This window comes from Tachyglossus aculeatus, chromosome 18 (genome assembly GCF_015852505.1).
Source record: "Tachyglossus aculeatus isolate mTacAcu1 chromosome 18, mTacAcu1.pri, whole genome shotgun sequence".
NCBI lineage: Eukaryota > Metazoa > Chordata > Mammalia > Monotremata > Tachyglossidae > Tachyglossus > Tachyglossus aculeatus.
The window spans coordinates 11,067,408-11,079,864 of NC_052083.1; positions in this window are offsets into that span (position 1 = coordinate 11,067,408).

The following is a 12,457-nucleotide window of genomic DNA, read 5'->3' on the forward strand; positions in this document are numbered from 1 at the left end:
GTTCTAAGCACTGGGGAGACTATAAGGTCATCAGGTTGTCCCACGGGGGGCTCACAGTCTTCATCCCCATTTTACAGATAAGGTGTCTGAGGCATAGAGAAGTTAAGTGACTTGCCCAAAATCTCACAGCTGACAACTGGTGGAGCCGGGATTTGAACCCATGACCTCTGACTCCAAAGCCCGTGCTCTTTCCACTGAGCCACGCTACGTCTCTATCCACTAAGCCATGCTGCTTATTAATAATGATGGCATTTAAGTGCTTACTATGTGCAAAGCACTGTCTAAGCACTTAGAACAGTGCTTTGCATATAGTAAGCGCTTAACAAATGCCATCATTATTATTATTATCATTATTATATAAGGTGATCAGGTTGTCCCACATGGGGCTCACAGTCTTCATCCCCATTTTACAGTTGAGGGAACTGAGGCCCAGAGAAGTTAACTGACATTGTGGGTGAAGATGGCACAGGCACTTCACCTTGCATTGCACCCTTACCCACCCCTGGCACTAGAATCTGTTCCTCTATAATAATAATAATGGCATTTATTAAGCCCTTACTATGTACAAAGCACTGTTCTAAGCGCTCATCCATTGTTCCCAGCCCCTTCGTGGGAGAAATTGTTTCTGAGTACGTGTCATTTCACACCCTTCGCATCAGACCTGGTGGAAAAATTCCCATTGAGAAAATCCCGGGAGATCAGTACTAATCCCACTAATAATTCTGATAATGGTGCCTTTCTTTGGGGTGACTCAAAGCATGTCACAGATGCTTCCTCATTAAGCCTCCCTCTAAACCTATGAAATTAAAGATAGAGGCAAGTTGGGGCCCAAGCCCAGAATGTATTCCCTACCTCAGGTCTGTGTTTACTTGGCCTCTCTGTTTCCCGGAGAGGTGTAAAAATAAGTGTAACAGCAGTTATAGTTAATTGCTTATTATGTCCCAAACACTGTACTATGCACTGGAAAAAAATAGAAAAATAGAAAAAATCAGGTCAGACACAGTCCCTGTCCCACATAGGGTTCAAAGTCTTAAGAGGCTGGAGAACAGCTAGTTTATCCGCCTTTTACAGATGCGGAAATTGAGTTACAGAGACACTAAGGTCACACAGCCGGCAAACGGAGGAACAGAAATTAAATCAATGATCAATCAATCATATTTATTGAGCGCTTACTGTGTGCAGAGCACTGTACTAAGCGCTTGGTAAGTACAAGTCAGCAACACATAGAGACAGTCCCTACCCAACAGTGGGCTCACAGTCTAGAAGGGGGAGACAGAGAACAAAACCAAACATACTAACAAAATAAAATAAATAGAATAGATAAGTACAAGATAAATAAATAAATAAATAGAGTAATAAATTATTAATAAATTAATAAAAATAAATGAAAACACCAGATCCCCTGACTCCAAAGCCCAAACTCTTTCCACTAGGCAATACTGCTTCCTCGAGACGTTTGGGGTTTTGCTTTGTCCTTGTAGACTTCCAGAAATTGCTGAAAATATTTGGGGTCTTGGAGGGGCAAGGAGAGAATATGAGAACAATAACTGGTGATTGTTTGGATAGAGCCAGGCCTGGCAGCCTTTGAGCAAATCCCTGCTCCACAACTTGTCTGCTGTGTGAGTGTGAAGTCATTTCAATTCTCTGTGCCTCAGTTATCTCATCTGTAAAATGGGGATTAAGACTGAGCCCCGGGTGAGGCATTGATTGTGTCCAACCTGATTAGCCTTGTATCTATCCCAACACTAGTATTGTGTCTGGCACATAGTAAGCACTTAAAGACCATAAAAACAGTTATAGGGAAGAAAAGGGGTTAAGGAGCAGGGCCTGGAAATGTGATGGGGGCGAGAAAAATTCATTAGTGGAAAGAGCCCGGGCTTTGGAGTCAGAGGTCATGGGTTCAAATCCCAGCTCCGGCAATTGTCAGCTGTGTGACTTTGGGCAAGTCACAACTTCTCTGTGCCTCAGTTACCTCATCCGGAAAATGGGGATTAAGACTGTTGAGCCCCATGTGGGACAACCTGATCACCTTGTACCCTCCCCAGTGCTTAGAACAGTGCTTTGCACATAGTAAGTGCTTAATAAATACCATTATTATTATTATTATTGTTACAGTATTGCAGGAAATACTGGAACCCTCTGCCCCCTTCCATCACGTCTTGTTTTGCCTTTTCTCTCTCAAGATCATGAGTTCACTGTAGGCAAGAAACATGTCTACCAACTCTGTTGTAATCACCCAAGTGCTTAGTACGGTGGTCTGCACATAATAAGTGCTCAATAAATGCCATTGATTGATTTGGTATCTCCTAAAATAGGCTGGAAATAGAAACCCTTTCTCTGGGGGGGTGGGGGGGGGTGGGGGGGGGGGTGTGGGTGTGGGTGTGTGTTCATTCATTCTTTCAATCGCATTTATTGAGCACTCACTGTGTGCAGAGCACTGTACTAAGCGCTTGGGAAGTACAAGTTGGCAACATATAGAGACGGTCCCTACCCAACAGCGGGCTCCCAGTCTAGAAGGGGGAGACAGAGAACAAAACCAAACATATTAACAAAATAAAATAAATATGTACAAATAAAATAAATAAATAGAGTAATAAATACATACAAACATATGCATATATACAGGTGCTGTGGGGAGGGGAAGGAGGGGGAGAGGAAGGAGGGGGCTCAGTCTGGGAAGGCCTCCTGGAGGAGGTGAGCTCTCAGTAGGGCTTTGAAGGGAGGAAGAGAGCTTCCATCGCCCTCACCCCTCCCAGGACTCCACAGGGAGGTGTGTGTGTGTGTTTATGTGTTGTGGGGAGAGGAGGTGTCTATAGCATGGGCACACTTTTCCATGCCCTGCTTTCTCAAGTCTCGCAAGTCTTGCCTAGCCAAGAGACCCTCCACCCTGGCTACAGGGTAGGCTTTCAACACTAATTAACTGGGTGTCAGGTTACACAACCTGCATAGTTCCCTTTTCAGGCGTCGGTTTGCCCCTGTCATTTGGGGAATCTATCAGTTTACTGTTAAATCGTACTCTCCCAAGTGCTTAGTACAGTAATAATAATAATAATAATAATAATAATAATGGCATTTATTAAGTGCTTGCCAAGTGCACAGCACTGTTCTAAGTGCTGGGGAGGTTACAAGGTGATCAAGGTTGTCCCACTGGGGGCTCACGGCCTTAATCCCCATTTTACAGATGAGGTCACTGAGGCCCAGTGGCTTGCCCAAAGTCACACAGCTGACAATTGTCGGAGCTGGGATTTGAACCCATGACCTCTGACTCCAAAGCCCGGGCTCTTTCCACTGAGCCACGTTGCTTCGGCACTCCATAAATGTGATTGAATGAATGAATGTTCCCGTGTCCTGACACTAAACAGCTCATCATCCCCCAAGTTGTGCATTTTCCTCTCACGTGGAAGGAGCCCTTGCTGAAATTCTAGTCTCTTCCTCTTCCAGCATCCCCTGCCCTCCGAACTGGGGGTCCCGCTGGCTGGGGCCGGGGGGGTGGTTCCATTTTACCCCAAAGCACACCCCTCCCGCCCCATGCCCATCCCTCTCCATCTGCCCCACTCCCTCTTTCCAAGCAGAAGCATCCTCGCCCAACTTGGTACTCCGGCGTGGCTCAGTGGAAAGAGCCCGGGCTTTGGAGTCAGAGGTCATGGGTTCAAATCCCGGCTCCGCCACCTGTCAGCTGTGTGTCACAACTTCTCTGGGCCTCAGCAACCTCATCTGTAAAATGGGGATTAAAGCTGTGAGCCCCCCATGGGACAACCTGATCACCTTGTAACCTCCTCAGTGCTTAGAACAGTGCTTTGCACATAGTAAGCGCTTAACAGATACCATCCTTATTATCATTTATTACTAAGAGCCCCGAGATGGGCAGGAGTCTGGGGGGAAATAAGGGAATGCCGAGAGGCCTAGCTTTCCATCAGGAACTAAGCGGACAACAAGCGCCTGGGAAAGCCGGCCTCTGGTACCTTAAGCTGTTATCACCCTCTAGGGGTCTAAAACCATTCTAACAACTCGGCAAACTCCATACTACTTTGTCCAGAAGAGGAAAAAACACACACACAAACACACACAACTCATTCTCTCACTCAAAACGCACATGCACACACAGTCCCACACTTGAGACTAGCATGCTACCCTGCCATTTCTTGTAAGATTAGAAAAGGCTGTGTGTGCGCTCATGGAACAGAAGGTTAGAAAAAAAAAAAAAAACCCACCACCAAAAAGAAGAAAGGGGAGGAAATTAAGCTCAGATCTAAAAGTTCAAATATGCCAAAGATAGACTTTTAGTGCATTTATTTTTATAGTAAACCAGCGACTGCTTTAGAAAAAAATACAAAAGCGCTGGCAGGCCTGAACCCAGCTGCTATCACAAAGCTGTCTCCTCCTGCCCCGGCTCATAATTTTAATGAAAAGTTTTCACAGTTCATGACCCAGGAGATCTTGAGCATATGATTTCATCAGGCATTAGGGAAGTCAAAGGCATTTTTTCCCCTTTGTTCAACGTTAGTGATGATCCTTTCTACAATGCTAGTTTATTTAGGGCACGTGGACTCAGTGTACACTTTGATGAGGGGAGCGGGAGAAAAGATGAAGTGCGGGAGAGTGGGTTGGAAGGTGGATGAGAGGAAAGGGTGCCTAAAGGAGGGGAAAAAAAATCACTTCCAGCAGAGGGGAAGTAACCTTAGCAGTTCCAAATGCATGCATTGTTCCCCCAAACCCTGTTAGGTTACCATGGATTGATTGGCTTGTAGACTGTCATTCATTCAATCTCTAACTCATTCATTCTTTCATTCACTCTACTCACTCACCCATTCATTCATGCAAGGCCACTCAGGGAAAAAGAAAAGGCCTTCCACTGAATGGATCACACTGAAATTATTCTTAAAGTTTATTCAACCTTTGCAATAACAAACGAAAAGGCTGCTACTGTTTGAACAAATGGATTTTCACGTTTGGGTTTGAACTTAGTCATCCGCTGGTTCTTGGAACAGAACCAAACTGTTCTTCTTCGTTACAGTTCTCTCCAAGGAAACACTTTCTTTTAACCCTTTCTACATTCCGCATCCCATGAAGGGCTGGTAAATACTTTTGTTGAGTAGAGTCGATTTAAGTAAAGCAGAGAAGCACCATTTCTTAGTGGATAGAGCAAGGGCCTGGGAGTTGAAGGACATGGCTTCTAAATCCGGTCTCTGCCACTTGTCTGCTGTGTGATCTTAAGTCACTTAACTTCTTTATGCCTCAGTTATCTTATCTGTAAAATGGAGATTAAGACTGAAAGCCCAGTGCGGGACATGGAAGTGTCCAACCTGATTAGCTTGTAATTACCCTGGCTCTTAATATAGTGCTATGATATTTGTTAAACACTCAGTGATTGGCACATAGAAAGCACTTTAACAAATACCATAATTATTATTATATGCCAAGTACTTGTACTAAGTGCTGGGTAGATATCAGACAATGAGGTCTGGCGCAGCCTTGGTTCCACGTGGGATTCAAAATCTAGCGGGAAACGATGGAGATATGTAATCCCCATTTTACAGATGAGGAAACTGAGGTGCAGGGAAGTTGAATGACTTGTCCAAGGTCACACAGCAGATACGTGGCAGAGCTGGGATTAAAACCCAGGTCCTCTGACTCTGGGGCCCATGCTCTTTCTGCTAAACCAAGCTGCTTCTCCTGGATACAGAGCACAATACAAAGTGCTAGTAAAGTAGAAAAGACACTACCCTCAAGGAATTTACGAGCCAGCAAGGGGAGGCAGACTTTAAAATAACCTGCAGACCCGGGAAGCCACACAGTTTAAAGATGTGGACGTAAGTGTGACGGGCTGAGCAACCCAGTGTTTGGGGGATGCAGAAGTGCTGAAGTGGCAGTAGGAGGGAAATAGGGTGGGGAGATGAGAGATCCATCGGAGAAGGCCCCCTAGAAGAGATGGGATTTTAGAAGGGCTTTGAAAATATGGAGAGCTGAGATCTGAGGGACATTAAGGGGGAAGGACTTCCAGGCAGGAGGGAGGTTATGAACAAGAGGTCAGTGGCTGGAAAGACAACGCACAACAAGTACCTTGGCTCAATATTATTCTGCCTGCTTGGTAGAGGGGAAAGCAGAAAGCTGAAAGTCTGGATGATCGTGAGGCTCTGGGCCCAATTCACTCATTTGTTCATTTAATCGTAATAGTAATGATGGTACTTGTTAAGCTCTTACTATATGCCAAGCAATGTTCTAGGGCCTGGGGTAGGTACAAGGTAATCAGATTGTCCCAAGTGGGGCTCACAGTCTTTATCCCCATTTTACAGATGACGTAACTAAGGCACAGAGAAGTCAAGGCTTGCCCAAAGTCACACAGCAGACAAGTGGTAGAGCCAGAATTAGAACCCACATCCTCTAACTCCCAAGCCCGTGCTTTCCACTAAGCCACGCTGCTTCTCTGCTCTAAGTTCTGTGTGAAGCAGTGTTACTAAGCACTTGGAAGAGTACAATATAAAAAAAGGAGATCCAGTTCCTCCCACAATAAGCTCGCAGTCTAGAGTCTAAATTAATAAATAGATTAAATAATAAATAAATTACAAGGTACATGGGCAGTGCATGATCATCTCCTTTCCTTTCCTCTTCTGTGTGAAGGTTAAGATTAGAAACCATGACTTCTGTCTCCCCAGCCCGTGCTCTTTCCACTGAGCCATGCTGCTTCTAATAAGGAAGTCCAAGGGGAGGGCATAAGTTGCATCAGCGTGGAGAGCAATCTTGTGGAGATCCTCTAGACTGTAAGCCCGTTGTGGGCAGGGGACATTCATAATAATGATGGTATTTGTAAAGTGTTTACTATGCGTCGGGCACCGTACTAAGCGCTGGGGTGGATACAAGCACATTGGGTTGGATATGAGAAGTAGTAGCGTGGCTCAGTGGAAAGAGCCCAGGCTTTGGAGTCAGAGGTCATGGGTTCGAATCCCGGCTCCACCAATTGTCAGCTGTGTGACTTTGGGCAAGTCACTTAACTTCTCTGGGCCTCAGTTGTCTCACCTGTAAAATGGGGATTAAGACTGTGAGCCTTCCGTGGGACAACCTGATTACCTTGTATCCCCCCAGCACTTAGAACAGTGCTTTGCACATAGTAAGCACTTAACAAATGCCATTATTATTATTATTATTATAATACAGTCCCTTTCCTATGTGGGGCTCACGGTCTCAATCCCCATTTTACAGATGAGGTAAGTGAGGCACAGAGAAGTGAAGTGACTTGCCCAAGGTCACACAGCAGACAAGTGATGTGCCAGGCACTATACTAAGTCCTGGGATAATACAGGTTTTTCTGATTTGTCCCATGTGGGGCTCACAGTCTTAATCCCCATTTTAGAGATGGGGTATATGAGGCATAAAGAAGTGAAGTGATTTGCCCAAGGTCACACAGCAGATGAATAATAATAATAATAATAATAATAATAATAATAATAATAATAATGGCATTTATTGAGCACTGTTCTAAGCGCTGGAGAGGTTACAAGGTGATCAGGTTGTCCCACGGGGGGCTCACAGTCAATCCCCTTTTTACAGGTGAGGTAACTGAGGCACAGAGAAGTGAAGTGACTTGCCCAAAGTCACACAGCTGACAATTGTCGAAGCTGGGATTTGAACCCATGACCTCTGACTCCAAAGCCCAGGGTCATGGTGAGAACTCAGGTTTTCTGACTCTCAGGCCTGGGCTCTTTCCACTAACCCAAGTTGCTGCTTCTTGTACCATTCCCCGGTGCTCGGTACAGCGTTTTGCACAACATAAGCACTTAAATGTTAGCCATAATGTCAATCACGGGAGAAGGGAAGGTGTGTTTTGGGAGAGGCTTCGTGCACAGATGATTCTACTCAGGACACTGAAGGTGGAGAGTAACATGATTTGGTAGAGAGAAAGGGTCAGCGTTCTCGTGTGGCCTAATGGTTAGAGCCCAGGCCTGGAAATCAAAAGGACTTTGGTTCTAATCCCGGATCCATCACTTGTCTGCCGTGTGACCTTGGGCAAGTCATTTCATTTCTTTGTGCTTCGAATGGGGATTAATACTGTGAGGCCCATGCGGAAATGGAATGTGTCCAACCTGTTTAGCTTATATCTACTTCAGCAGTTGGTCCAGTGCCTGGCACATAGTAAGCGCTTGACCAATACCATTAAAAAAAAAAAGAACAAACTATCTTGGGTAGTTGGGTGGCGAGTGGGGCAGGGAGCACCTCTCCCACATTCCCTAAAAAAAGGTGGGAGACCAGCCTGGCTTCCAAGAAACTTCAACCCAAACCAAGAGATTGGCAACCAGATCTGGTATGTGAGCTAGTAGAAGACAATAAGCACCTTTAGAAAGGATGTCCTTGCCTCATCTTAATTAGGATATTTTCCAGAGCGAACCAAGCCAAATTAAGTTCTTTAAGCTTAAATCCTTAGTAATGGATAATCTCACACCAAAACTTGAACTCAATTGGCTGATTTGACTCCTGGAGCCTGTGATTATAATACCCACCTCTGTTTCATTTCAGTGGATGGAATGGTCCTCAGAGAAAATATTTGGGGAAACTAGAAAATGGATTAGAGTATTCTCTGGGGTCCCTGCCAGTAATGGGGTTGGGCCAGCCTGTTTTGAAAAAAACAAAACAAAACACCTGGAAAGACCAAGTTGTCCTTAATGCAAATGGAAGCAGCAGTTGGCTGCAACCCAATGCTATAAAAGAAGCTGTGTCCACCGCCTACATGCAACGAAGCAGTTGCTGGCAGGCATGAGTTCTACTTAAGAACTCCAAATCTGTTCCCTACCATGCAGAAAGGATTTTTCCTACTTTCAACTCGCTCTTCTCCTGGCCCTGACCCTACCCTAGATTAGCAGATTTCTAATCTAGCAGAGTGGCCTTTTGGAAAGGGTATGGGCCTCGGAGTCCGAAGCCTTGGGTTCTAATCCCCGGTCAGCTACTTACCTGCTGCGTGACCTTGAACAAGTTGTTTAACTTCTCTGTGCCTCAGTTCACTCATCTGCAAAATGGGAATTTTAATACCAGTTCTCTCTCCTGCTGACTCTGTGGGGCCTGATTATCGAGTGTCTATCACAGTGCTTGGGCTGTAATAAGCCCTTAACAAATACCATAATTATTGTATGTACCATTACCTTCCATGCCTTTCAGAAACCAGGCTGCTCCTCTACGGGGCCTTCTATTCCCCAACGACTCCATCTTGTGATAAATCTAGCCCACTTCAGGATCTAATGCCAAATTACCAATTCCACACAAAAAAATCCACTAAATGTGCCACCCCACCATACTCTCAATCATTCATTCAATCATATTGAGCACTCACTGTGTGCAAAGCACTGTGCTAAGCGCTTGGAAGTACCTGCTTCCCTCTTCAAGCAAATCCTCCATCCTCTCCAGTGTCCGGAGTCTCTTGACCTACTTTGCTCTCCCTTATTTTTTTTAATGATATTCATTAAGCGCTTGCTATGATCCAGGCACTGTTCAAAGCACCGGGGTAGATTCAAGATAAACAGGTCGGACACAGTCCCTGTCCCACATTGGGCTCACAGTCTTTATCCCCATTTTACAGATGAGGTAACAGGCACAAAAAAAGCAAAGTGACTGGTGTAAAGTCACACAGCAAACAAGTGGAATTAGAAGCCAGGTCCTTCGGGTTTCAAGGCCTGTGCTCTGTCCACTGGGCCATGCTTCTTCATTCATTCAGTCATATTTATTGAGTGCATACTGTGTGCAGAGCACTGTACTAAGCACGTGTGCTAAGCTTTCTTCTTATGAGGAAGGGTCCTCCTCAAGACCCTTCCTTCCCTTCCCTAAGAAGCAGCGTGGTTTAGGGGAAAGAGCACAGGCTTGGAAGTCAGAACTCATGGGTTCTAATCCCAGCTCTGCCACTTGTCAGCTGTGCGACTTTGGGCAAGTCACTTCACTTCTCTGTGCCTCAGTTACCTCATCTTTAAAATGGGGGTGAAGACTGTGAGCCCCACGTGGGACAACCTGATGACCTTGTATCTACCCCAGTACTTAGAACAGCGCTTGGCACACAGTAAGCACTTAAACACCATCATCATCATTATTATTCTTATTATTATTATTAGGCTGGAGCTCCTTGAGGGCAGGAATCATGTCTACCAACTCTGGCTCAGTGGAAAGAGTATGGGTTTGGGAGTCAGAGGTCATGGGTTCTAATCCCGGCTCCACCACTTGTCAGCTGTGTGACTCTGGGCAAGTCACTTCACTTCTCTGTGCCTCAGTTACCTCATCTGTAAAATGGGGATTAAGACTGTGAGCCCCATGTGGGACATCCTGATTACCTTGTATCCCCCCAGCACTTAGAAAAGTGCATGGGACATAGCGAACACTTAACAAATGCCATCATTATTATTATTACTGGACTGCACTCTCCTGAACGCAGAGTATGGTGTTCTGCACACCATATGTACTTAGTAAGTAACGCTGATTGACTACTGAGTGCTCTCAGCCCTAACTTTATCACACTTATGACTCCCTTCCCCCTGGTCCAACCTCATTCACCCAGCCCTCTGCAGGCTCCCAATCCAGGCCTCAGTCCATCCTCTGGACTTGCACTTGTGCAGCTGGGCGTTCTTGGCAGAAATCCAAAAACCCCGCTGACCTCTGTCACTATAAATTACCCTTTCATGTTATAATTCTGCCCCTTCACCTGAAAAACAATGCTACTATTCCTCCCTCCTGGACCCCCTCGACCCGTACATATTCCCCACGGTCTGTTCCAGGCCTTCAACTCCCTTCCAAAGCCACAACCTTTTCCTTCCCTAACTCCCCCCTGTCCTAGCAAGCTGTCATCAGCAAGATAGAAGTCATCAAACATGAACTACCTCGAGGGCTTTTACCCTCCTTCAAGGTTCTTCTCTCCTAACATTCACATTCTCTGCCTCCCCAGAGAAAAGCTCCCACAGAGAGGGGGGAGAGAGGGAGGTGGAGAGAGAGATACATCGATTAAGAAAAACGAAAGGAATTTGTTGGTGGAATTTGGTGTTCACGATTTTCCATTGAGATTCGATCTAATAGGAACCAGCACTGCTTGAAATTACCTGCACTCAAAGCAATAGAACCTGCTCCTTGAGAAGCAATAGACTGAGGACAAAGTGTCAGGAAGACACTTCTTTGGTTCAGAAACATTTGGTTTTCCTCTTTCCTCACGAGGCTTTGTCTGAGAGAACTGCTAATCTGAGCCATTCTTTGGGAAATTGATAGATATGCTGACTTCTACCTGGCAAATTCCGTTAAAAAAAAATAAATAAAAGTATGCGAAGTAGTATGGACTAATGGAAAGAGCACAGGCTTGGGTCTTGGGGAACTAGGAGAAGCAGCGTGGATTAGTGGAAAGAGCACGGGCTTGGGAATCAGAAGACATCAGTTCTAATCCCTGCTCCGCCACTTGTCTGTTGTGGGACCTTAGGCAAGCTGCTTAACGTCTCTGTGCCTCAGTTCCCTCATCTGTATGTACTTTTGTACTACTCCCCAAGCGCTTAGTACAGTGCTCTGCACATAGTAAGCGCTCAATAAATACGATTGATGATGATGATCTGTAAAATGCAGATTTAGACTGTGAGCTCCATGTGGGACAAACATTGCCTCATATCTATCCCAGCTCTTAGAAAAGTGCTTGACACTTAAGTGCTTAACAGATGTCATAATTATAATTTTTAACTAGGTTCTATTCCCTGCTCCATGGTCTGTCCTTGGGCAAGTCACTTGTCTCCTCTGCACCTCAGTTTCCTCCTCTGTCAGAGTGAGGATTAAATGCCTGTTCTCCCACCCGCTTAGATTGTGAGCCTCATGTGGAACAGGGACTGTGTCTGATCCGATTATCTCATATCTACCCCTGTGCTCGGTGGAGTGCTTGGCATATAGTAAGTGCTTAACAAATACTCTAGTCACTATAACATTAGAAGGGCAGGGAAACACCAGACCCCAAGACTGCATTCAGTGGCCCCGAAGAAGCATTTGAAAACGATCACCGGATCTAGATTTTTCTCAGCCTCCAGCATGTCAACGCAGGAGATGTTGAACAGAATGACGTATCCTAGACCAGCCATGCAGTCCGACTTTACTGCCATGTTGGTGGGGGAAAGGATTAAATAGGGCTCCTTCAACTCTGACTTGACCCGCCACATAACTCTGGAGTAAGTAGCTTTAGGCAACTGGTGATCTTCTCAGGGCAGACAAATTTACGTAGTGGTTACCAGAGCCTGTGACAAGGAACCTGGAAGCAGTTACCAGAATGTGCTTCTGATCTACCAGGAAACTCAATTATTATGCTATGAACATCATTCGAAGTATTTGACCCTGTCACCCGGGGCCTTTTTTTTTTTTTTAATGGTACTTGGTAAGCGTGTTCTAAGTGGCAGGCACTATACTAAGCACTGAAATTGATACAAGCTAATCTAATGCCAACCTTTCTCTTCACTTATCACTTGCCCACATC